This window comes from Saccopteryx bilineata, chromosome 2 (assembly GCF_036850765.1).
Source record: "Saccopteryx bilineata isolate mSacBil1 chromosome 2, mSacBil1_pri_phased_curated, whole genome shotgun sequence".
NCBI classification, from domain to species: Eukaryota; Metazoa; Chordata; class Mammalia; order Chiroptera; family Emballonuridae; genus Saccopteryx; species Saccopteryx bilineata.
In genome coordinates this window covers 250,296,351-250,323,195 of record NC_089491.1, presented here as the reverse complement: position 1 = coordinate 250,323,195, position 26,845 = coordinate 250,296,351, and the positions used below count along the sequence as shown (strand labels likewise).

The 26,845-nt window shown below is 42.0% G+C and overlaps 1 long non-coding RNA gene across 1 annotated transcript; it reads right to left on the bottom strand.

The window, feature by feature from the left end:
- Window positions 1-1,645: 1,645 nt before the first annotated feature.
- LOC136325515 (uncharacterized) lies at window positions 1,646-25,112 on the bottom strand. Its single transcript, XR_010729266.1, has 4 exons — window positions 22,431-25,112; window positions 8,277-8,404; window positions 1,874-1,972; window positions 1,646-1,723 (listed from the first exon to the last, which is right to left on the bottom strand). It is a non-coding gene; the product is annotated as an uncharacterized lncRNA (long non-coding RNA).
- Window positions 25,113-26,845: the final 1,733 nt, after the last annotated feature.

Sequence of the window (26,845 nt, the reverse complement as noted above, 5' to 3'; positions counted from 1 at the left end):
TCAAGTGGCCAACACAGTACATATATTACTGTAAAATTTCTTAACAGTGGGAACAAAGAAATCCTACAAGGTCACGTGCAAAGAAGCTTTGGCTTCAACAGCAACCCTAGAAGCTGGAAAACAATAAGCCACGCTATCAAAGTTCTGAGACAAATTGACTTCTTATCAAGAATTCCAGCCCTGGCCAGATGGCTGGGTTGGTTAGAGCATCATTCCAATACACAAAGGTTGTGGGTTTGATCTCTGGTTGGGAATCTCTGTCTGCCTGTCTCTCTTCCTCTCTTTCTCTCTAAATCAATAAATAAAATTAAGAAAAAAATTTCACATAACCTACCAAAAGTTGGATGTTTTCAGACATGCAAGATTTCAAAAAATTTTCCTCTCAGGCACTCTTAGGAAGTTCTAAAAAATATATGTCATCAAAAAGAGGGAAGAAAAGAAATGGGATCCAGGAACAGGGGATTTGACACAGGGCACGGGCAAGGGGATTCCCTGGAAGACGGTCAAGGGGGCTGTAGGGTGGAGCCTGCGGTAGCACCCCACAACAGGAGAGAAGGCTCCGGAGACTTTCCCAGGAACATGTTGAGAGGAAACCTGGACAGCTGGCAAATTTTAGGGTTAATTTGTGATAAGAGTTTAGAAACCTAAGTGTGTGAAAAAACAAGATAATCAAAACAAAGATGTTGGAACAGAAAAAGGCATCATAGTTGACGATATGGCTTAGTTGTATGTGGTATTTGCATTGTCATACTAGCACGTGCACTAATTACTGATCTAGCAGAAATGACACTATAACTACACTGGGAAGGAGGGGTCCTGGGAGGTGTGTATGTGTACAGGGTATGAGTAGAGACCAGGGCAAGGGTGCTGAATCCTCATCTCCCACTACAGGAAGTCAACAGATAATGCTGGAACTGAAAAATTAGGAAGTAGCAATATAAATACGTTATTTATAGATAGATAAGAGAGTTAGTTAAACAAGTTGAAAATGGTCCCTTTACAGAAGGAGAAATGGGGGTGGGGGTGGGGTGGGGGGAGGCTGAGAACCATGCTTTGTCTTGATAAAACTTGTAGAACTTAAGTTATGTGCCTATAAAACTCTGATAAAATTTTAAATATAGTAATACTTTTAAAAATGAATATGGTGCAGGGGTGAGGAAATTAACCAGTGTGCAAACAGGTGTTCTACATATAGGTACCGACCCGCTACCTCTGGCGTTATGCCTAAGGGTGCTTCCATCTGGAAAGTAACGTGGGACCAGTCCCCTACAGGACTCGCTGACTCCCCAGTAAGTTCCATAGCCTGAATCTCAGTGTCTCCCCTTGAGGACCCAGATATAAGGAATGGTGAAGGTTTTGTGAGCAAATGTCTATAGCAGCGGTTCTCAACCTGTGGGTCGCGACCCACAGGTTGAGAACCGCTGGTCTATAGGATACCGAGTAGGCAGAGCCTAGATCTACAGCAAGCTGCTTCGGGTCCTCTGGAGAAGAGCCAGGGGTAGAATTGCAGTGAGTAGGACAGAAAAACATGTGATCTGCTAGTAGCAAACATGCTAGCCCCAGCAGCATGAGGAAAGCAAGGAGGAGGTCCTGCCTGTGGCTTGGCTGGCACCCTGTGTAACAGACCTTGATTCCTGTATACTTACTTGGGCCTTAAATTTCAGTGGAAACTGGAGCATTTCTGCTTTGGGATGTTGAAATAAGGACTGCAGGAGGGTGGTTTCTGAAAGAGAATCTTGTTGTCAGCACTGCATAGGGCCCGATGGCAGGCACAAACACCCTCAGGAGAAGCCACACCCTCATTAGCAAGCTGAGACAAACCATGCTTCAGGAAAACTTACAAGACAAGGTATAGTGTGGAAGAAAAACACACCCAGAACTAGGAAGTCGGCTTCCAGATCCCCTAGCCACTGCTTGCTTTGTGACGCTGGATAGGTCATTCATCCTCAGGATTCACGTTTCTGTAGAAGAACTAGACAAGGGGTTTCAAGGGTTTATTCCTAACACATAAGAAGGTAAACTCCATGAAGACAGGGACTGTGTCTGTCTTGTTCACTGTGGATCACATATTGCCCTCTGTAAACCTGCTGTGCTCCCATGCTGGGCTAATTTGCATGGTGGAAGAAGAAAGCAGAACCTTTTGTGGGAGCTTTTTTTTCCTCCCTCCCTCCCTCCCTCCCTCCCTCCCTCCCTCCCTCCCTCCCTCCCTCCCTCCCTCCCTATCTTATTTTTCATTCCTTTGGGTTTCCTCTTCTTTTGTTGTTGTTGTTTCTGTTGGCAAGATACATCCAATGACTGGTTTTTTTTTAAATGAAAAAAAGGACCTCGCACAGTGCCTGCCACATAGCAGTTATTCCAACCATTTGTCCAATGAATAAAATGGAAGATAAAGACAAAAGACAGTTTATTAGACTCTTAAAACTGAAAAATGAGCCCCGTCAATGAAATTAATCCCAGATGAAGAAACAAAAGTCTAGTGAGGAGGGAAAATGCGTTTGTGGTCACCCCAGCTAAGTAGAAACGGAGCTAGCCTCAAGTCCCAACACTGGGAGCTCAAAGGAGGGTAGGTCAGGACAGACTAGCCGGAAGGGAAGGAGCCACATCTTTCACTATTTAGAGGAAAACATCAGTGTATAAAAAAATCTGAACTAACTAGTAAAATTTGGAGCAAGATGTAATGAGAAGAGCATGCAGTACTTGCTTCAAGTCCCATCTGTGCTACTTAACTGTGTGACCTTGAGCTAAACTACCTAATCTCTGAGTTCATTTCTTTCTCTAAAAAGCAGGGGAAATAATAGCATCTATTTTACAGAACTTACATTAAAATAAAAATAAGTTAGATATGGTATGTGAGGAAAATATTTTGCAAGCTACAAAATATCATATAGAGCAGTGTTTTCAACTACTAGCCCACCAGAAATTCGGTGCCAGTGTAGAACAATCTTCATACAACATCAAAGTGGTTAAGTCTTCTGCGGACTGGCGGTTCAAAACCACAGATACAAAGTGTTAGTCTGTTTGGCCATGATCCCTCCTGAGTAATTTCTCACTAACTAATCAACATGGATTATTAATGATGATTGTTTTTTTTTTCAGCCAGTTGTCACTTTTAAACACAAATGGTAAGGATCTTGGTGGGTGGGTAAATTTTGATGGAGTAGAGCAGGAGAAAGACGTGGGCAGTAGAGTCTACGGGAGTTGGTCCTGTGTAGTCAAAAGCAGATAAAACTAAGGCAGACAACCACAGAGAGGGCTGACCCAGGAGCCAGAACACTGTGATTGGGAGGAGAACCTGTGAACCCTCCTGGTTGGTCTCATCTGTTAAGGAGAAGTAACATTACCTCTGCTAACTTGGAGGCAGGCTATTGTAATGTCATGTGAAATAGTAGATGTGAAGAATTTTTAAGAATTATCCATCACCATCTCTGCAAATGGGAGATTAACATTTCTTTAGAAGAATATGGACGAGGGAATAGGAGGAGTCACATGCCTAATAAACCTTGCCCACCATTATGGATGGAACTGCGTTGACTCCCTTACCCCCTCCCAATTCTTATAGTAAAGCATTAACCCCCACTGTGACTGTATTTGGAGATAGGGCCTTTAAAGAGGTAATTAAGGCTCAGTCTTCGAGGTATTGGTGCTCTGTGGTGTTGGAATCTTGTTGCATGTTGGCTTGTGTGCACATGCACCAAAATGGCAACAACTATACCCAACAAGCAACCCAAAGCTATGGGGCCTACCCCACCCAGCCTGGGCAGGTTTACTATCAGCATAGCAATCAGCCCTATGGACAGCAGAGGTATGGTGGCGATAGCCAGTCAGGGGAGGCTTTAGGCTATGGCTAGAGCACCTGTGGTTCCAATGGACAGACCCAGGACACAGGCTATGGTACTCAGTCAGCTCCCCAGGGGTATGGCTCAACTAGTGGGCTATGGTGATGGCCAGAGTTCTTAGTGGTCTTGTGGGGAAGCAGTCCTACCCTGCCTGTGGCCACCAGCCCGCTCCTAGCAGTTATAGCAGTAGGTAACTAATACACAAGACCTGGTTAAAATTGCGCCCCTGAATTTTCTTTTACCCACCCTGGCCCAGAGCAACTTCTGCCTCCTTTGAACTTGATGTAGTCCTGTTCTTCTCATTGGCCATTTTATACTTTAACAACATTAGTCACCTTCTGTCCTCTGTGTTACTGGTCCTTTCCAAGTAACTCAAGATCAAGAACTGCTTAAATTTCCTGTGCTCCTGTTCAGAAGTATTTGGCAAAGTAGAGAAAGAGGCTTTGAGAAGGTAGAATTTTGTGTCAGAGAAGGGCTTGTAGTTCATGTCTGGTGGCGGATTGAAGTGTAAGTTAGAACAGGGACCATAGCTTGGGAAGAGCTAATTTTTGGTCTCTATCAAAGTAAGGCGTGAGCGGCTAATACTAACTGGCCAGTCCTCCTTGTAAACTCCTTCTGGCGATTTCCTTCTTATTGTGAAGAGCTTAGCCTTTTGTTGGTAGTTGGGAGAGGCAACAGAGAAAAGGCCGTTCTGGGGCACAGGGGTCAATTCAGAGGAGGGAAGCCAATTGTTTTCTCAGGGCCCCCCATCTCTTATTCTTTCCAGGGCCTCTGCCTCAGGACTGTGCTGAAGCCCATTTCCTACACGTAGCACCATTTATTGAAAACACACAGCACATATACACAAAAAACCAAATGCAAAGGAAAAAGGGGGGAAAGGGCTGCTGAAGACCAGAGTCACAAAAAGTTCAGTCTAAGAATAGACAAGAAACTCTGAGAGCCGCTTGGCTATGTGACCTCCTGCAGGGGCCTGGCAAGAAGCCCAACCCAGCTTTGTTTTCTCTACAGCTTTACAAAGAAAAAGCACTAGCTTGGGAGTTGGGAGATCTGGGTTCTAGGCCTGGCTCTGCCAGTGCTTTCTTCTGTGGCCTGGGTGAGGCCCTTCTTCCCCAGGCCTCCGTGTCCCATTTGTGAAATGGAAGGGTTGGACTGGACTCCAAGGCATTCCAACTCCGATATTGAGAAGAACACAAAGGAAAACAGAAAGAATGCTGGCTAGCCTGAGAACCAGGAGACCTGACTTCATTCCTCCATTGCTTCAAAAAATATTTCTTGAATACCTACTATGTATCAGGCTTGGTGCCAGAGATATGATGGTGAGTCAACAGACATGGTCTATGTTCTCATGGAATTTCCAACTACTGGGGGTGCAGGGGAGGAGAAGGAGATGCACTGTAATCAGTCACAGCAATGAGGGTATCATTAGTGCTAAGAAAAGCACAACAAAGGAAAGATCAACTGGGTTCTTGGTGACAGGGATAGTTACAACCTTTATCATCAACTTCAATGTTCTGTGATCCAATCAATAGGCATATCTCTCTGGAAGGCTCAGAGACACTTTGAAGAACTCACATCTCATACCACAGTCTTTTTTCAGCTCAATTAGTCCAACCAACCAACAGCCATCTATTGGGTTCCTATACAAGGAATCAACAACCCAATTCCTGTCTTCCCGGAGCTTGCCCTAGTGTGCAGAATGAACCCATTAGTTGACAGAGCTATAAAATGTCTCACACCATTTTCTAATTGTCTGCTTTATTATTTTAAAATTTTTATTGATTGATTGATTTTAGAGAGAGAGAGGAAAGGAGGGAGGGAGGGAGGAAGGGAGGAAGGGAGGGAGGGAGAGAGAAACATCACTTTATTGCATTCATTGATTGACCTGATATGTGCCCTGACCAGGGATCAAACCTACAACCTTGGCATAATGGGATGATGCTCTAACCAACTGAGCTACCTGGCCAGGGCACTAATTGTGTGCTTTAAATAATAATGTTTATAAGAGTTAAGAATCAAATAGGGATTGGAATGTGCTAGGGTAATCAGAGACACTTTCTTGGAAGTCAAAATTTAGATATGAGCTGGAGGTTTGTTGCATGGTTTCAGGTAAGCAGAAACTATGATATTGGGGTACAGTTGCCTCATTCCCCACTTCTAGACATTATAGGTACATAGGACATACAGAGAGATCTAAAGGGGGATATTCCTAAACCCTTTTTTTTGGCAGGAGGGAGTCAAACCCTACTTTTGTCAAGGAGCAAGAGACCTTTTCTGTGACTGACTCTGAATACTGTCCCTTGGAGTGGGAGGCTTGCTTCTGAAGGACTTCCTGACTTGGGGTGGACACCTCACCTTTGTGAGTCTGTTATCTGATAAAGGGCTTAGATGTATCCAGCATCCCTCACAGCCCCCATATAGATGGCTAAAATCTGAAACTTTTAAAGAATTATTATTATTATTATATTATAAAACTTGTGGTTACTGCCATGGAGTATGAGCTGTGGGATCTCAAACAATTTATTTATTTTCTTTTCTCTTTTCCTTTTTATTGAATTTATTGGGGTGACACTAGTTAACAAAATTATACAGGATTCAGGTGCACAATCCCACAACACATCATCTATACACTGTATTGAGCATTCACCCCCCAAGTCAAGTCTCCTTCTAAGACCATTCATCCCTCGCATCCTCCTTCCCCACCCCCATCCTCCCGGCAACTACCACACTGCTGTCCATGTCCATGAGTCTTTTTCTCTTTTTCTCAATCCCTCCAGCACACCCCATTCAGCCACCCGACACCTTCTACAGCTGTCTTAGTTTTCTAAACCTGATTTACTTTCTTTTTTAGTTTTAGAATAAAAAGTAATACAGGCACATGATTTGAACAATCAGACATTACAAAATACTATATAAAATGGTTGTAGTTTCTGTTTGAGGGATAGAAAAGGTTGGAAATAGTAATGATGGTTGCACAACATTGTGGATGTAATTAATGCTGTGATAGGTATGCTTAAAGATAGTTAAAACGGCAAATATCATGTTAAATATATTTTACCACAATTAAAAAAAACAACAATGTAATAAAGAACAAACCTAAATGGTACACTTTAAATGATGTATTATATGACTTGTATCTCAATAACATTGCTGGGACAGGGAGAGAGTATACACACAAAAAAGAGCACCTTTTCTATCCCCACCCAGAACCTCTGTCCCGCTTCTCAAGAGGCAACTATTTATTTCTTGCCTCTCTTTCTAGAAATAGCCTAGGCATAAACTAGTATGTTTTAAAATCTATCATATATTTTTCTTTGAAGACAAATGGAAGAAGTAGTATTCTGATTGGGACTGAGTTATTTCACTTAATACTGTATTTCAGTTTGCTGCATATGAGCACTTGCAAATCCACGCCATTGCTTTCTGCTCTTGTGTCACCTTCCCCTGTGGGGACCTATCACAATTTGCTTAATGAGTTCCCTAATTGATGAACATTCTGATTGTTCTTAGTCTTTTCCTATAGTGAACAGTGTTGCAGCAAACACCCTGGCACACGGGGCTTGAGGCCCAGGCACAAATATGTCACCTATAGGATAAACTCCCCGTTCTGCCATTGCAGGATCAGAAGGCCGATGTGTATTAAATATTAACGTTGCTAAATTGACTTATCTAGAGTCTATACCAATTTATACTCCTGCCAGGAATTCATTCATTAACATTTAAAAAATATTGGAGTGCCTACCACGTGCCAGGCACCATTCTAGGCCCGGAGCACTCAGTAAATGAACAACCACCACCAACAACAAAAACAAAATCCATTTCCTAATGGAGTTTACAGTCTTGTAGGGAAAAGAGGAAATAAAAAAAGTAAAACACATAGTATTTATTTAGCTATGGCTAAAATAAAGCTGAGAAAGGAGCATTGGTCAGGGGTGGGGGTTGGTGATTTAAATAGGGTGATTAGGGCATGAGAACACTAAGCTTCAGTTTCCTTATCTATAAAATAGGATAATAACAATACCTAGCTCATAAGGTTATTGAAAGAATTCAGTTAAATTATATCTGGTACATAATAGTAAACATTTCAGAAATAACAGCTATTGTTACTATAAACAACCTTACAGCTGAGAAAACTGTGGTCTAGGGAGGGACAATTTGCCTAAGGTCCCAAGGAAAATTAGCGGTTGGGTAAGAACCGGAACCCAGGCCTCCTGCCCCTCCACGCCGAGTGCTTCTGAATATAGCAGGGGACCAAAAGCGCTAAGAAGACGTCCTCACAGAGCTATTAACGGGCAACATGATTTTAAGTTGAAGAGCTCTCTGAGAATGTGATTTTCAGTATCAGCAAAAGGGGAGGGAAGGTAGGGGAGTACATGAGGTACTTCTAGGAGAAGCAGGCCAACTTCACTGCAGCCGAAGGCTGAGCCTGCTGGGGTTACTCACAAGACGTTCAGATCCAGGATGCTGCTCTCCGCCAAAGGCAACAAGCTTTCTGGCGGCTGCTGGCCCATCTGCTCTGATGAGACTCTCCCAAACCCTGATCTCCCATTGGTTTCATTCCAAGGAATCTCCTGGAGAAAAGATAAGCAGTAGTTAAATCACAGCTGTAGAAATATGTTCCAGAGGGGCACTTGTATCTGTTTGGCTGTGTGAGATTTTCAAGTGAGCCAAGTTTGTGGTGGTTGTCTCTCAACTCTGTGCCTTTTCCTCGCCCTGTGGCGCCTTCTCTCTCTGTCCACAACCAGGTACCCGCTGCCTTCCTGCACCTTCTACGTTCACAGAGCCCTCTTCCTGCCTGGGTTTTAACCTTCCTTCACCTCCATCCTGTCTTCATTGACTGTCTCATTCCCTCCACTCACGCTAAGCTTTTCTTTAAAAGAAGATGCTCATCCTGGCGGAATGGCTCAATTGGCTAGAGTGTCATCAGCTACGCCAAGGTTGTAGGTTCAATCCCCAGTCAAGGCAAATAGAAGAATCAACCAATGAATGCATAAATAAGTGGAATAACAAATCACTTTTCTCTCTTTTTCTCTGTTCCCTCTTCTCTCTCTCTCTCTCTTAAATTAATAATAATAAAAAATGGTTACTAGTTTAACAGAAAGTATGGAGCAGGATTCAGAGAAGTCAGTATTCTGGGTTTGACTTCTGTATGAGTGCTCGTATGAACTTGGGCAAATCAATTACATTTTCTGGGCCTCAATTTCTTTATCTACAAAAATGTTGTATATCATCTCACATTTCAATATCATGGAGTAGATTATTCTGCAAAGGGCAGAGACCCCACTTATCTACCTAAAGACAGAAGAGGACACTGGAGAGTAGTGAGGCCAAGGGAAGCAATGTTCAGAGTGGAGGCACCAGAACCAACAAACTGCTATTAGAAGGGTGTGTTATGAAGTTCACTGTCTGGCAGATGGCATCCGGTATCTAATTCTGGGTCAGCGATAAGGGAGTTTGCACTTGGACAAGAGGCCTAGGTTTTGAAGTCTATTCTTGTATGTTACATGAATTGTACCACATTAAAGACTTCAATGCAGGACCTTGCCTGTGGTGGCACCGTGGACAGAGCATCAACCTGAAATGCTGAGGTTGTGAGTTTGAAACTCTGGGCTTGCCTGGTCAAGACACATACTACAAGCAATCAACTAAAGTGAAGCAACTGTGAGTTGATACTTCTTGCTCTCCCACCCCTCTCTCTGTAAAATCAATAAGTAAAATCTTTTTAAAAAAATTAAAATAAGGACTTCAATGCAGGGGAAATCCAGACCATCTTTGGACCACACCATATCTACCCTTGAAAGGAAACAAGAAGTAAAAAGAGCTTTGGCCTAGATGACCAACAGTTAGTTGAACATCACAGCTCAGGGCTAGCTGCAAGTTTCCCTGCAAGGCTTAGAAGAGGAAAAGCGAGAAACATTCAATCAATTCAGGGATGCCCTGGCCAGATAACTCAGCTGGATTATGCATTGTCCCAAAACAGAGATTACCAGTTCTATCCCTGGTCAGGGCACATACAGAACAGATTGATTTTTCTGTCTCTCTCTCTCTCCTCCTTCCTCATTCACTAAAAATCAATAAATAAAAATATATAAAATAAATAAATAAATAAATAAATAAATAGGATCTTAAACTCAAATTTGGGAAAGTGATATATGCAGATTGTTAGAATGTGTGAATTTCCCACTTTTGTTGAAACTGATGCCAGTTACATTAACATATGAAGCTTCTGCTGGAGTAATTTAAGAAAACTGAATAATCTTAGTGACTATCGCTAATGTGTGTTATCTCTCACCGTGGCATCCATAATCTTAACTTTACCCATAGAGAAAGGCATGGAGGGTGGAGACTTGAGATTCTGAGTTCTGAAATAACCTGTAACAGTCACTGCATCATTGTTCCTGTCTGGAAAAACAACCCAGACCCCTCGCTTTTCTCCTTTGATGTCCCGCAGTTGAGTTGATAACAAACTCTCCGGGCTGAACGGGTCCTGCAGCAGTGCTGGTGCAGCAGCAGCACGGGCAGACGACACCTCTCGTACTGGGGTTGGTAAACAGAGCAAGCCTGCTCAGACCCTCTCCCTGCGGGGACACAGACGTGGTCAGACCTCCAGAGTCAGCGCTGCAGCTGAGCAGGGAAGCACTGAAGGAAGATGGCACTGTTTTCATGGAATCTTCAGTGACTTTCCACTGAGCTGTGGGAAAATTTGACAGTTGACTGTGGCTGAATCATAACCCAGAGGTCCTGACCACTCAGATCTTTGAAAATTCCTTTCATTCCTTTCCCAAAAGGGGAACCTGGCAAACTAATTGGTTAATTCCACTTACTTCTGTTGCAAGTACATGTAGGTGCAGAATTGTGTGCTTTCTTCAGTGGCAAAGGGTGTCAGAATAACAGCATCCACAATCTGTAATTAGTATGTCTTATCTTTATCTAGGACTTACTGTTGTCGGGTCCTGTGTGTGTGTGTGTGTGTGTGTGTGTGTGTGTGCGCGCGCACGCGTGAGACAGAGACAGAGAGAGGGACAGATAGGGACAGACAGACGGGAAGGGAGAGATGAGAAGCATTAATTCTTCGTTGCGGCACCCTAGTTGTTTATTGATTGCTTTCTCATATGTGCCTTGACCTGGGGGGGGGGGGGTTACAGCAGACCGAGTGACCCCTTGCTCAAGCCAGCAACCTTGGGTCCAAGCTGGTGAGCCTTGTTCAAACCAGATGAGCCCACGCTCAAGCTGGTGACCGCGGGGTTTTGAACCTGGGTCCTCCACATCCCAGTCCAATGCTCTATCCACTGCTCCACCGCCTGGTCAGGCTATCAGATACTTTTTATAAAAGGTTTCTTTTCCCTGCTGAATCTTCATAATCACCCAGTGGAGTACTTACTATCAGTATCCCTAGTTTACAGATGAGGAAACTGAAACCCAGAGAGGCTAGCAACTTGCCCACAGTCACACAGCTTGGATACGAGGTGTTGGGATTTAACCTAAGCATTCTGACTCCGGAGTCTGTGCTCCTAACCACTCAGTTGCACCGGATCCAAACACCAGCACAGGCATTCTGAACTCAAAGGCTCTTCAGATACAACAGATCAACCCCCAGACTTTGCGGCTGAGAAAACAGACCTAATTAATGAGCTAATGGGAACTACCAAGTGACTAAGCCAGAATCTGAGGCAGTTCTCTTCACTCCAGAGCTCAAGGCTCTCTCTGCTATATCAGAAGGCCTCGGGTTCTCCAAATCATCTTAAGATCTGGAGTTCTTTGATACTTTTTCCTTTATTCCTTAGGAAATGGAACTTAAATTTATAGAAACATAAAAATACTTTCATATAGTTTTTCTGCGATATACTGATCTCCCATTCCTCCCACCCCTTTTTAAAGGCTTTTTTTTAAAACTTGGCTCCTTTATGATGTCTCCTTTTTTTAAATCCCAAGAAATGACAACAGTTTCAGGTAATATTTTATATATATATATATATATATATATATATAATCTTTTAACCAAATTTTACATCTTTTACCAAACACTGCTATTCAGCTATGATTTCAAATTGTCAATCATCCAATTAGTGTTTTTAATCTCACCCTACCCTCCTCTGCCTCTCCCTCTTAGGAGATGACCAGCTAAGGCTCAGTGTATCCCCTCAGTTCCTGTGTGCAGGCCTCATTTTGCACAAGTTGTTCCTTGCATTTTGCCTTCTGTCATGGAGAGAGATCTGTATTTCTCCCTGAGTAGTCTGTATACCATGACTTAGGCCCCATTTCTTCTCACCCTCCTCTATATCTAAACCAACAAATTATAAAGAGGTTGAGAAAAGCTTGGAGACAGTAACATGTGGCAGAAAGAGTTTGATCTTTGCAGTTACACAAATCTTCACCCATCTGGGCAAATTAGTTAACCACGTTGAGTCAAGTGGATAGGATAGCTCACTTCAAGTTGGTGAGGAGAATGGAATGAAAAAACGTGTAAAAGGTTAGTAGATCACCTAGCACAGGGAACACTGCATTCTCTCTTCTGGCTCCTCCTCCTTTCTACCAAAGTGTTCAAAAGAGCCTCATTTTTTTATTTTTATTTTTTTAACAGAGGCACAGATAGACAGGGACAGACAGACAGGAACGGAGAGAGATGAGAAGCATCAATCATCAGTTTCTTGTTGCGCGTTGCAACTTCTTAGTTGTTCATTGATTGCTTTCTCACATGTGCCTTGACTGTGGGCCTTCAGCAGACCGAGTAACCCCCTGCTGGAGCCAGCGACCTTGGGTCCAAGCTGGTGAGCTCTTTGCTCAAGCCAGATGAGCCCGCGCTCAAGCTGGCGACCTCGGGGTCTCAAACCTGGGTCCTTCCGCATCCCAGTCCGATGCTCTATCCACTGCGCCACCACCTGGTCAGGCAAGAGCCTCATTTTTTAAAAAAAATTGATTGATTTTAGAGGGACAGAGAGAGGAAGGGAGAGAGAGAGAAACATTCATTTGTTGTTACACTTAGTTGTGCATTTATTGGTTGCTTCCTGTATGTGCCCTGACTGGGGATCAACCCCACGACCTTGGCATTTTAGGACAATGCTCCAACCAACTGAGCTAACTGGTCAAGGCCAAGAGCTTCAATTTTTAAAAAACCCTATCGAGGCCCTGGCTAGGTGGTTCAATGGATAAAGTGCTGTCCTGGTGCTACGAGGTCACAGGTTCAACCTTGGTCAGAGCACATACAAGAAGCAATCAATGAGTACACAACTAAATGGAACAACTAAGTAGAACAAGTTGATGCTTCTCTCTCTCTGTCTACCCCCCACCCTCTCTTGGAATCAATGGGGTAAAAAAAAACCCTATCTTATCCTCAAACAATGAACTATTCTTTTTCCTTCCTGTCATTCCAAGCTTATTCAAAGTTATCTTCACTGTTGTTCCTTCCTTCTCCCAATTCAATTCATTCTGGCCACTGTAGACTGACCCACTAGGGACCAGCTTAGCATGTTTCAGTACTCTCCTGAACTCTGAATTCAGTACACACTTGTGAATTGACCCCAAAGCAGCATTAGGCTGTCAGCACTCTGACCTTGGGCAACCTACTCATTTCTGCATGTCCTCTAACTTCTCTGAACATTTCTGTCTTAGTTGCTTTCTTCCTTTCCTCACCCTGCGTCCTGTCTCTGGGTGATTGTTCACTCTCACTGTTTGCTAAGATTTCAAACTCTTGCTCTCTCTAGTCCAAATTCCAATCTTTAGGCCCCAGACCCGAGTTTCCATCTGTTCACAGAGATCTCTTTGGAGGTTCTGTGGGTACATAAATCTCCAAATTTGCCTTTCTCCCCCTTCATGTCTATTTCCTAAATGGTGTCACCATTAAACTAATGCTCAAGCAAGAAGCCTAAATCATCTTGAATGTTCCTGTCTTCTATAGTCCATATTCTGTATTTGAGCGGCCAAATCCCTTTGATTTTTATTTCCAAAGAATCTGCTGAATTTACTCTATTTCTAGCGCTTTGGTTCAGTCTCAGCTAATGCTACAGACTGGAAGCTCTCACTTCCAGTCACTCACCCTGCCGATCGGATCCATGATTTATCTAATTAATAGATCTGAGTATATTCACTACCTGCTCTAAAATCTTAAATAGCAGTGACCATATGAAATCCTAATATTTATATCTCTAGCTCCTTATTAGAATGGAGGCACCTCTTATTAATTATTGTATTGCATTGCATACTCGGGTACATTGAACATGCATCGAGAAAGTTTATTAAATGAATGAATACAGGCATACCTCAGAGATATTGTGGGTTCAGTTCCAGATCAACACAGTAAAGCAAATGTCACAATAAAGTGAGTTGTGTTTGTTTTGCTGGCAGAGGGTCTTGCTTTTAATTTGTAAAAAAAAAATCTGTGAAACAGAGTGCAGCACTCTAGAACAAGGTATGCCTGTACCAGCCTAGTAGAGAATATGAAAGAAATATAATATGGTCCTTGTCCTCTAGGAGCTTATATTTCTTTGGAGAGACAAAATGAACACAAGAAACTATTAAGCCCCCAAACTGAAACACAAATTCTAAATGCCAGAGACGTTCAGGAAAAAGAGAGGTGAGTGTGAGGTGGAGTTGCTGGTGAAGACCTCCCAGAGGAGGAGAGACTAGGGAGGATCTTAAAGACTGGGCGGGTTTTGTGCGGGCGTGGTGGTAGGGGCGGGATGCCCCAGGACAGAACTGGCACAGTAAAAAGTACAGTGTTTGTTGGGCAAAAAGGAGCCTGGCCTTTTATGTTAGGGAACATGACTCTATCCTAGAGATAAGGTGGGCCAGAAGACAGAGGACCTCAAAAGTCAGGAAAAAGGGTGTTTGTCTAGAATAAGAAAGTGGTCACTTTTTTGAGTGTTCTAATAAACCAAAAACTGTCATATACAAAAGCTATAATTATACAAAAACTACTTTTTGATATACACACATGCACACTCCTTTAATGCTATAATCCTTTGAGATAGATGCTATTATCCTTATTTTACAGATAAGTAAATTGAGGCACAGAACCATTAAATAACTGTGGCTCAGGGCCACACAGCTTTGTGCAAGGTCCTGTACTAAGCACTACCAATACAGATAAATAAAACAGTTTCTGCTTTCAAACATCTCAAAAAGGCAGGTACACAAGTGACCCCCCCCCTTATAAACAGTTACTTCTAAATCAGTGCATTACGTATTGTAACAAAAATACACACAAGATGAAAGTATCCTTTCAGGAAAATTAAAAGTATTAATTTAAAAGTTTCCATTGGAAGACAGAAACACTAAAATGAGAGAAATTAGCTTAAGCTAATACAGTAGTCCAGGCAAGACCCAGTGAGGAAGGCGATGATGGATGTTGCAGTCAGACCAGAAAAGAATCAGAATGCATTTCTAAAGCAGAAATGATAGTAACAGGTTTTTTTATTTTTGTTTTCATTTCTTTTAGTGAAAGACAGAAACAGAGAGACAGAGAGAGGGACAGACAGACAGGAAGGGAGAGAGATGAGAAGCATCAATCTGAAGATAGACTGAGTTAAGGACAAAGTAGGGCTGCTCTGTTCTGGGAGAATGTAATAGACTTTACCATAATAAGATTTAGAAATGAGACTTTTAAAATTGTTAGTACCCAGGCCTGAGTTGTATATAAAGAAAGAATTTTTAAATATTTTCATTAACTCTGTGGCAGCAGCATGACCTCTATGTATTGTCTATGGTTTTATTTGCCCCTCATGCTCTGTAGTCTCTATTAACAATTCTGCTTTGCATCATCCTCTCCGCAGGAATGAGGTGTGATTATAACGAAACAAAGCTGAAGTTTAAACATACAAGAACTTATCTAACCAACACTGATTCCAAAAGTGCTGCTTTTGCTCAATGCTTTTCTGAAACTCCTCTGTTGGAATTGCTCTTGGGGTTGATCTATAATCCAGACTTTATGGTCACACTTTGTTAACATCTCTAACTGATCACCCATTAACTTATCTCTGAGTTAACTTTGCTTGTTTTTTCAAAAACTAAATCTACCCTCAAAAAAATAAAATAAAATAAAATAAAATAAAATAAAATAAACCCACTAGCTTTCTTAAGCACAACACTAAGATTATTGCAGAGGTTGGGCCACAGACTCTGTAAGCAACTTAGAGAGAGGCTTTCCAAATATTCTGAGTGGCAACACCACTGTGGGGAAGGGGTGCCCCTACCCAGAGTGGGGCAGTACACCGCTAATTGTTTCACAGACCGGCTTTCCATTTAATCCTTGGAGCAGCCATCGAAGCAAGAACTTCAAGAACTGTATTATCATCTCATGCGAAAGAAGAATGAAAGGAGGTCCAGAAAAGTGAAGTAACTTGTTCAGGGTTATAAAACTAACATGCAGCAGGGTGAGACTTTAAAACCTTCTGATTTTACTACTCTATCATGGTGCTTCTGATAAAATAAGAACACTCTTCCCAAAGGATAAGAAAGTTACTAAATGGGATCGTTACTATGGCCATAGCTTTAATACTCTTTCATTTTCATTTGTTTTTCCACCACTTTCTGTATTGATTAATTCAGGAAAATATTGAAGAAAAGATGAACAACCAGCTATGAAATTTTGTCACAGATTTCAAATTAAGTTCTACCTTGTAGAAATATAGAATGTTAGAAGTAAAAATGTTTTTAAGTCATCAGGTCTGACTCCCTCTGATTATAATATTATTAAATGGTTTAAGTATGTTATACTCCAGGTCAAAAAGCAAATAGTATTTTCTTCTCCTTATGTAAGGGGTTCAACCGAAGGCTACTGTGTACTGTATTCATCACTCTCAGTTAAATACAGACAGTAAATTTTACTTATTCCTCCTTTAAATGCTCCTCATTCACCACTGGAACACCATACAGCTTTATGACGTTTATATTATCTTAAACTGGGTTGGAAGCCTGCAGGCTTGAATTATTTAAGGAAAAAAACATTTCCACTTGTCCTGCCAAATGCATTGATCAATGCTAGCTTAAGTGATGTAATCATCCCCTCTCATTTTGTAAGATCTACTCTCTCTTTTCAAGTGACTAAGCAGTATGCAATCTTCCTTCCTTTAATTGGATGATTTTCAGGCTTGTCTTATCCTTCCGGTTTTCACAACTTCACACAATCACTTTCTCTCGGGAATACAGCAAAGAGTTTCATGGCTAGAGTCATTCTTCAGCATACATGTCTCTAGACCTCTCTAGATATCTTCATATGCTGGTGCAGTGCAACCCTTTATCTACTGTTCCAGACAGACTGGCTACCCAGCAGTGACCACTTTTTTCTGCTTGCTGTCTTGCTTTTTCCTTCTTCTTGGATTGACCTTCCTGTGTCCTTCATACATCCTTCTAGCTCAGAAGTTTGTTCTACCACCTCTGGACTTTTGGTAATGTTGTCACCTAATAAAAACACAGCTACTATTTATTAAGCACTAAACATGTGCTGTGTCTGCAGCCTTATATAATGCAAACTATCCAGCTGTCCCTTACTCCTTCATAACACATCTCCTCTCTCCCCTATAAAGTCTGTCACTTATAGGTCTCGTATAGTGCTTGACCCACAGCAAGTGCTCAAAAAATAGGAGCCATTATTATTATGATTATGAGAACAAGCACCATATGACTTGATCATATTTGATCATAGTGCCTGGCCCTGTATCTAGCACATCCAACACATCTTTATGAAACTAACCAATGAAGAGAACAAATGTTCGATGGCTATAAGATCCTCTGAGGAAAGCTGTGCAGCCTTCCATGGACTAATGAAACCAACTCTTCAGTCTGCACAGGAAAAGTACCCAGTTAACAGAGATGAGGCTGGGAGCCCTGAAACAGCCTTGAAGTCCAGCAGGCCATGTGGCACCAGGTTCAGGAAGGTTTTGCTGGCTAGTGGCTGCAGAGGCTGAGATGGGAGACAGCCTTCTGTAGATTGCTCCAAGCAAAGGCCTATCTCAGTTTGACTCCCTAAGAGCAGCCTGCATAGTCAGACTAATCCCTTGTTCAGGAGGAAACTTGGGATTATAAGAAAGGCTCCTGATGAAGAAGGGGTATGATTCTTAGAGAACTGAAGCCTACACCTACAGTACCCACAAAGACCCAAAGGTAAGGTTCTGGGGCCTTGGGATTTAGCAGTGGCAGTCCAAGAAGTAATCTGTGTTAGAGTCTGGGAATAGCTAGCAGGGCCCAGCAAAAAGAGTGAGACTCAAATCCAAATTCAAGTCCTTAGTAGTGCTAAGTTTAAAGGGGGCAGTGCACTGGGACACCAGAGAGAAACTTGGGTTTAAAGAAACAAAACACTGCTTTATCTACTGAACTGGAGTGCAAGAAGGCTAAATGCCCCAAACATGGCAGACTAGTATTCGATTTGGGGCCTTAATTCAGGAAGGGGTAACAGCAAGGTTTAGTTCTGCTTCTGCAAGGGCTGAGATCTGGGACTACGGGCACAACTTGCCAGTGGTAAGGTTGTTGATGTGGCAGGAAATCTGATCTGTTAATACAATACTGCAAGTCCTTCACAATTAGCAGACAATACAGCCTCCCAGAGCACAAAATCCACTTTGCTTCAGTGTTAAGGATTTTGAGATGCGTTTTCTAGAGATGGTACAGTACGGGACACAATTGGTTTGGCCTGGCTTAAGTATCTAATTCTTTCTATACACTTGCTTCACCCTTCAGCTGTTACAGCTGTGTACCTGCTCTATCTCTTCATCCCCATATGGTTATCCCCCCCGCCCCACTGAGCCCCAGACACAACCATTTCTAAGTTGAAATTACTTTTTACAACCATGAGATGGTTGTTTCATCCTCTGATTCTGGGACCAGAACTCCTGTCACCACTCACCATTAGGTCCCAGAATCTAACTAAGTCCACATACACTAGCAATGAAAGTGGCCCTTTTCCTTGAAAACAAACCAAACAAATACACTACTACTACTACTATTAATAATAATGAAATCTTTCTACCACTTGGTTTTTCAGTAAGATTATACTTCTCGACTTTCATTTCTTTATATTCTAAACTGCTTGTCTTATATTATTTTATGATCTGTTTGTGGTTTGTTGGACTTAATATCCCTGTTTTTTTGGTTCCTGTTAAAGCAATATACTGGTTCAACTACCCATCTGATGACTGATTTTCTTCTACAACACTCCCACCAAGTGGTCATTTGGGCAGTACTTGGACACCCAGATTGACTGGGAACTCACCGCCTGCAGAGGCAGTCTATTCATCTTTGGATCACCTGTGGGAAATAACTGTTTCGGGTTAAAACATGCCTGAGTTTCTATCCACTGACTCCAGCTCCTCTCTCATGGTCCCTTCAGATATCCAAATAAAGTAAAACTATCCTTCCTAAGTTTATATGCTTTCTTTTGCTGGATAATTATTGTCAATGTTTTCAACCATTTGTTATTGTTATTAAATGTTCTTACCAAATCATCTCTTTTTATTTTTCTAGATGTATTTACTGGATCTGTATGCCTCCTATCCAGCCCAGAGCTAGATACATTCCAGGTGTTCTCTGGTCAGCATAGAACAGAGTAGGGTAGTCACCTCGCTTTTGTTCTGGACTCTATGCCTCTCATAATGCAACCAAAAGACTGTATCAATTTTTTTTGACAGTCAACTCACTGTTGACTAATACTGAGCTTATAGATAACTGAATACCCCTAAATGTCTCATGTATTGTTGCTAATATTGACATAATTGTTTTAGGAGGAGAAGAAAGAGATAGTGAAAAATGTTTATTTGCCACATAGATACTTCATGAAACTTGGGTCCCAAAAATTTAACCTGAGATTTTGCACTCTTTATTTACACTTATTTTTTAATTGAATGTATTGGGGTGACACTGGTTAGCATAATTATACAGATTTCAGGTGCCCAATTCTACAACACATTTCTGTATAGCATATTGTGTGTTTACTCCCCAAGTCAAGGCTTTGTCCGTCACCATTTATCCCTCCTAGGGATTTTGCATTCTTAACGATGCTTAACAAATATCTAATTATTTCTACACATTTAGGCTGTGTACAGCTGTGTACCTGCTGGGTCTCTTAAACCCCATAGTTATTTTTTTTAGTTTCCTAGCCCAAATGATTAGACAAACTAGTGATGGGTCATGGACTAGATTTCAGCTTAGGCTAGTGTCAACCAATAGTTGTTGGTGCCAATTCAACACCAACAGGGATCCCCAATTTGGAGTGTGTTGAAGGAAATTTTATTTGGTACAAATAGCTCAACAATAATGCAGTGCGGCTGTGCAAACAGCACTGTTGTGGAACAGCTCCACAGTGTTATAACTTGTCTGTGAAACAAGGTCAGGCAGCCCTGGGGCCAGGTTCCTCTCAGGTAGGCAGCTCCATTTGGTGATGGCTTGGTAATGGTCTGGTGTGCTCAGCTCTACTCTGCTCCACTCTAATCCAGCCACAGAAACAAGTCTTCAGTGGAAAATGCACTCCCATAGTCAGAAGAGAGCTGGCTTGTATAGATAGATGGAAGTCCTGGGCCCTAGTATCAGACTGGTCTATCCTCATGCAAATGAGGATGCTAAATCTTCACAGTTTGATTTGTCCAAAGGCACTGTCCTGAGTGGTCAGAATAGAGTTAGTCTGGTTGATCAGCTCTGATTGGAGAAGGAAAGCCTCAGTCCTATAGGTTTAAATAGGACTCCAGGAAGCCTTTATAAGGGCTAGCCTGCAGGGCAAAAACACAGTGCAGACAGGCAGTTTGCACTGAGGTTTCTCCTGGAAGTACAGCTTGTGTGAGAGGTCCCTGTGCAGAAATGGCTGCTAGACCCTGCTTATTTATTTATTTATTTATTTTTACAGTTTAATCCCAGTTAGCCACCAGGAGCCCTTCTTAGTAGCTGTCCTTTTTTAAAAAAAAAATTTCTTCTCAGAGTTCACACTAATCAGCTTTGCTTTATTTCATGGCCTGGGACTACAGCCTTTTTCAAAATTACTCATCTTTCAAATGCATGCTATTTATCACCAGAAGAACTGGTAGGAAGAATATAAATGATTCAATGCAAAGCATTATTACCACTACAGAAATACCTCAAAGCTAAGTATCCAGTACATTAAGGATGGCATATTTATCATTTCCCATGGGAATATTATATTGAACCACCTTTTCCTCGATTAAAAATAACATCTTATAGACATAGAGGTAACGCTGTATAGATTTTTCTATTTTTAATTTTTTTCCTCATTGATTTGAGAGAGAGAAAGAGAGAGAGAGAGGAAAGGAGGGAAGGGAGAAGGAGAGAAGCATCAACTTGTTCCACTTAGTGTTCCATTTAGTTGTGCACTCATTGGTTGCTTCTCATATATGCCCTGACTAGGGATTGAACTTGTGACTTCAGTGCACCCAGACAACACTTTATCTACTGAGCCACCTGGACAGGGTCTAAGATATTTTAACTTAGCTTATTTTGTTCTTTCAAATCAAAGGAAGTGGTTATATTATCCTTATTTATAGATGAAGAAACTGAGACTCAGAAAGTTCATGACTTGTCTATGGCCACATGGCTAAAAAGGGGTAGAACCAGCGCTGAACCTCGAGTCCTTCATTTCTAGTCCAGTGCAGTTCCCACTGACCCTGCGTGGCCCAGGTCTGGCCTTAAGGCACTAATATCCAAAGAGTTCTCCTCTAGTTGTTAGGCAATATGTGCTCTACTTGCCCTTCCATCCAGATTTTTAAAAAAGGATCTCAGTGAAAATAGTTGTTATAACACTTAAAAGATGTCAAACTCTAGAAATCATAAAATCATAGAATTCATGAGACTTAGTCCAATACCTTTAACTTTATTTATTTTTATAGGTTTTTAAAAAATATTTTATTCATTCATTTGACAGAGGAGAGAGAGAGAGAGAGAAGGGAGACACAAGGGTGAGGAGCAGGAAGCATCAACTCCCATACGTGCCTTGACTGGGTAGGTCCAGGGTTTCGAACCTGAGCCCTCACCTTTCCAGGTTGAGGCTTTATCCACTGTGCCACCACAGGTCAGGCCAATACCTTTAACTTTAGAGATTAGAAAGTAGTATCAAGTAGAGCTCAAGCTCCAATGACCTAATAGCAAAACTGGCATTAGAACCTATTTATATACCCAATTCAATGTTTTTCTATCACACTATACTGTTTCTAGAAATACAAATAGGCAGCTATTACCTATAGTTAGGACATTTCTGAAAATGGGGTCTGATATGTACTATCTATAACTCAAGAATGTTACAGCCATGGATCCCACCAAACTTCTAATCCATAGGAATATGGGCCAGGAGGCTAATCAGAGAAGCATGAACTGTGACATTCTGAACCAGCAACTTCCAAATAAACAAGGCTGTGTTATATGCAGTAGCCCCTGATGGTGAACTCCTTCCACCATTATTGTATAAACCATTATTGGAGTCACTCAAGAAGTGGGACTACCTGTGTCCTAGATCAGTGATTTTCAACCTTTTTTGAGCCGCGGCACATTTTTTACATTTACAAAATCCTGGGGCACACCACTTACCAAAATGACACAAAATGACACTCTAACACAGTACATATTATACATATAGTTAATAATATAATTTCTAAATGTATTTATACTCACTTAGTGTGAAACGTGGGCCTGTTTCGATGAACACAAAAGGGATATCCTGGCAGGAATGGTAGAAAGACACACACGAAGCTCTTCCTCAACAGTTCTCAGTCTCTCTCTGTTTTTAGTTTTTATCGCAATCAAGCTTGAGAAGCTCAGCTCACATAGATATGTGGTTGAAAACGGGAGCAATGTCAAAATAGCTTTGTTGGCCGGAATGGGGAACTCCTTGGCAACAGATAACCAAAAACTGCCCAAAGGAAGATCAGCAAACTTTAGCTTTAAACCACAATCTTGTTTCAGTTCAATGAGTTCCTCTTGCTCCTTCAAAGTCATGTCCTTTCCAGCAACGGATACTGAGCTGTATAGGTTCCTAACCCAGTCAAGGCATTCTGTGAAGGCTGAAGAGAAATAAAATGACAACGTCTTCTCAAGAGTTTTCAAATGTCTGCCAATCACCTCGCACATTGCAGCAGTGTTGCCATCATGCTGTTTCTCGGTGAGCGGGAACATCTCAAGGTTGCCATGCTGCACTTGTTGTTGCCAGAGCTACACCTTTAAACGGAATCTGTTCATTTTATCAGTGCTTGTAAGCAGGTTTTCATTTTGGCCTTGCATCCGTGTGTTCAGTTCAGATAATGAAATATATCAGCCAGGTATGCCAGCTTTGCACACCATTCATCACTTGCAAGCAGATTTGAGTAATCGGACCTCTCGTTTGTCAGAAATACTTTAAGTTCCTCTCGCAACTCATACACACGGGCCAGCACTTTGCCACGTGAAAGCCACTGGATCTCCATGTGGAGCAATAAGATTTTATGTTCCGCTCCCATTTCTTTACACAAAGACGCAAATAAGCAATATCTCAAAGGTCACGTCTTCACAAAGTTCACTATGCTCACAACATCATCCAACACAGGAGCTAGATCTGCTGGTAAGGTCTTTGCAATGAGGGCCTCACGGTGCAAAAAACTGTGCATAACAATAACATCTGGGTTTCTTTCTTTGCCCATACTTACGAAGCTTTTGATGCGCCCGACCATGGCTGCGGCTCCATCAGTGCAGACACCTGTGCAGTTTTCCCATGTAAGCCCACTTTTATCAAGATATTCCGAGGTGACCCAAAATATTTCCTCTCCTGTTGATTTTTCTGGCAGTGCCTTGCAAAATAGGAAGTTTTCTCTAATGGCTTCCCCATCCACAAAACACACGTTGGCCAAGAGCTGACTATGTCCACTAATATCCATCGACTCATCAAGTTGCAAGGCAAATTTCTTACTGATGAGCACCTTTCCAAAACAACAGTTTCAATGTCCGCAGATATGTCATCAATACGTCTGGTAATTGTGTTATCTGAGAGAGGCACTTTAGCTATCTCTTTGGCTACGGTAGGGCCAAGCATCTCATTTACAATGGCTTTACAAGCTGGCAGTATTAATGTTTCTGCCACAATGTGGGACTTTTTTGATTTAGCTACGAGTTCAGCAACAGGTAGCTAGCTTTGAGGGCTCTCTCGTTTACCTTTGTGGTTTTTCTCAAAAGAGTTGCCCGTTTCTCATTGTTTGTACATAAGTGAGCCATAGTTTGGGGACCCATGTTTAATTTCCCCACGGCACACCTGACCATGTCTCATGTGGCACACTAGTTGAAAAACACTGTCCTAGATGACCAGGATACAAAGAGAACTTACCAAAAGGAGATAGTTATGAATCTGCCGTAGCCAAAGATGGTCTTTTAAAAGAGCAAGCTAAATAAGCAGCTACTGAGATAATGTGTAAAAAGGATCTGGTAAGTAATTATATAAATACTAATATAGTGTTCAATCTGGTTCAACAATAATTTATTGAGCACCAGTTATAGGCAAATGCTGTAGATTTGAAGATATGCCATACTTCTATCCTTAAGAAACTTAAGAGATTAGCCTGACCAGGTGGTGGCGCAGTGGATAGAGCATCGGACTGGGATGCAGAGGACCCGGGTTCGAGACCCCGAGGTTGCCAGCTTGAGTGCGGGCTCATCTGGTTTGAGGAAAGGCCCACCAGCTTGAACTCAAGGTCGCTGGCTCCAGCAGGGGTTACTCGGTCTGCTGAAGGTCTGCGGTCAAGGCACATATGAGAAAGCAATCAATGAACAACTAAGGTGTTACAACGCACAATGAAAAACTAATGATTGATACTTCTCATCTCTTTCCGTTCCTGTCTGTCTGTCCCTGTCCATCCCTCTCTCTGACTCACTCTCTGTCTCTGTAAAAAATAAATAAATAAATAAATAATTTAAAAATAAATAAATAAAAAGAAACTTAAGAGATTCAACATTAAGTCAATACAGAAGTGTGAACTTAAGCAAGCCTGAAGGAGCCAGGAAAGGTTTTATTGTAAAGGAGACACTTGAATCAAATCTTAAGGTTTGGGCCTGACCAGGCAGTGGCGCAGTGGATAGAGCATCGGACTGGGACACAGAGGACCCAGGTTCGAGACCCCAAGGTCGCCAGCTTGAGCACGGGCTCATCTGGTTTGAGCAAAGCTCACCAGCTCGGACCCAAGGTCACTGGCTTGAGCAAGGGGTTACTCAGTCTGCTGAAGGCCCACGGTCAAGGCACATATGAGAAAGCAATCAATGAACAACTAAGGTGTCGCAACGAAAAACTGATGATTGATGCTTCTCATCTCTCTCCATTCCTGTCTGTCCTTGTCTATCCCTCTCTCTCTCTCTCTGTCTGTGTAAAAACAAAACCAAACAAAAACCCCCCAAAAAACAAAAAACTTAAGGTTTGGGTAAGATTTATTAAGTGAAGAAAAAGCTGAGCAAAGACAGAGGCATTAACTGGTGTGAAGTGTGTGTGCAACTTGAAGCAATGTGACAATGCTGGAGCTCAAAGTATAAGGCAGAGAAGAGTAATAGCATGATATGAGGCCAAATCTAAGGGCCTTATACCATGACAATCTGAGAGTGTCATGAACAGATCATCCTGGGAACCAAGACCGAGGAGGAATTTGAAATTAGGAGGCAAGAAGACTGATTACGAGCTGGTTAAAGTAATCTGGAAGATAATGAGAGCTTTTACAAGGAATGTATAAGTAGCAATAGGAATGTATAAGATGAATCAGATAAGCCATATTCCAGGGGGAAAATGAGGCTATTGAATGCTGTTCCGTGCAGGGTGGGATCTTCTGATTTAAATATTTCTATCAGGGCCTCTCCTCATGCCTGGCACTTTGACCATCAGAAGTTCCTTCTGTAGGATCTTTAAGAGCTCCCTACTGGCCCTGGCCAGTTGGTTCAGTGGTAGAGTGTTGGCCTGGTGTGTGGATGTCCTGGGTTCAATTCCCGGTCAGGGCACACAGGAGAAGTGACCATCTGCTTCTCCACCCCTCCCCTTCTTCTCTCTCTTTCTCTCTCTCTCTTCCCATCCCATAGCCATGGCTCGATTGGCTCGAATGCATTGCCTCTGTAGAGCCTCCGCTTCAGGTGCTAAAAATAGCTTGGTTACAAGCATGGCCCCAGATGGGGAGAGCATCAGCCCCAGATGGGGGTTGCCAGGTGGGTCCCAGTTGGAGCACATGTGGGGATCTGTCTATCTCCCCTCCTCTCACTTGGAAAAGAAGGGGGGAGAGTTCCCTATTAAAATGGGGTCGATTGGTGCATTTTAATGTTGTTCAGCTAACATTAAGTGGATTATTAAAAAAAAAATAGATTGTGAAAGTTTACTGGGAATAGAGACCTTACAGGGAGAAGCAGGGTTAGTCATGAGGGCAAAGCAAGGGATCCAAAGCAAAAACAAGGGACAAAATGTTCAAGCTGTTAAGAGACAAAGAAACTTCATATGCTACCATTTTGGCTGGGCTGGTCCTGCTCTGCTACAATAAACATCTTCAGTCAGCTTGAGTGCATTATTCCCAAGCTCTTCCATGTGAGACTTTTAAGTATGCATAAGGATAATAATAATAATAATAACTATAAAATAAACACTAGCAAAGCAAGAACTATGACTTCTGAGCTAAGAAATCCTATGTAGAAACAAGTAGTTAACCCAGAAACTGGGCCTTTAGAAAGTTATTTTGAAATTGGGTCATCTCAGATCTTTTCCCCCTTGACTGTATTTTCATTTCCAGTAAGTGTCATGCTTAACTTGGAAATATGACAAATACTAAGAACCTTTACCCCATAGTTCACAGTATTATTGGGAGGATTAGATGGAGCAAAAAGAGGCAAAACTTTTGTGTACTTTAAAATGCTAAATGAGGGCATTAACAGTCCCTCTGGCTCACAGGATAAAAAAGGAAGGTGGGATCTTCTAGTTACAGCCCCTACAATCATTGTTTACCAATGATGATCATAAAATTTTAGACCTTCAGCCTGACCGGTGGTGGCACAGTGGATAGAGCATAGATCAGGGATAATGAGGTCCCAGGTTCAAAACCCTAAGG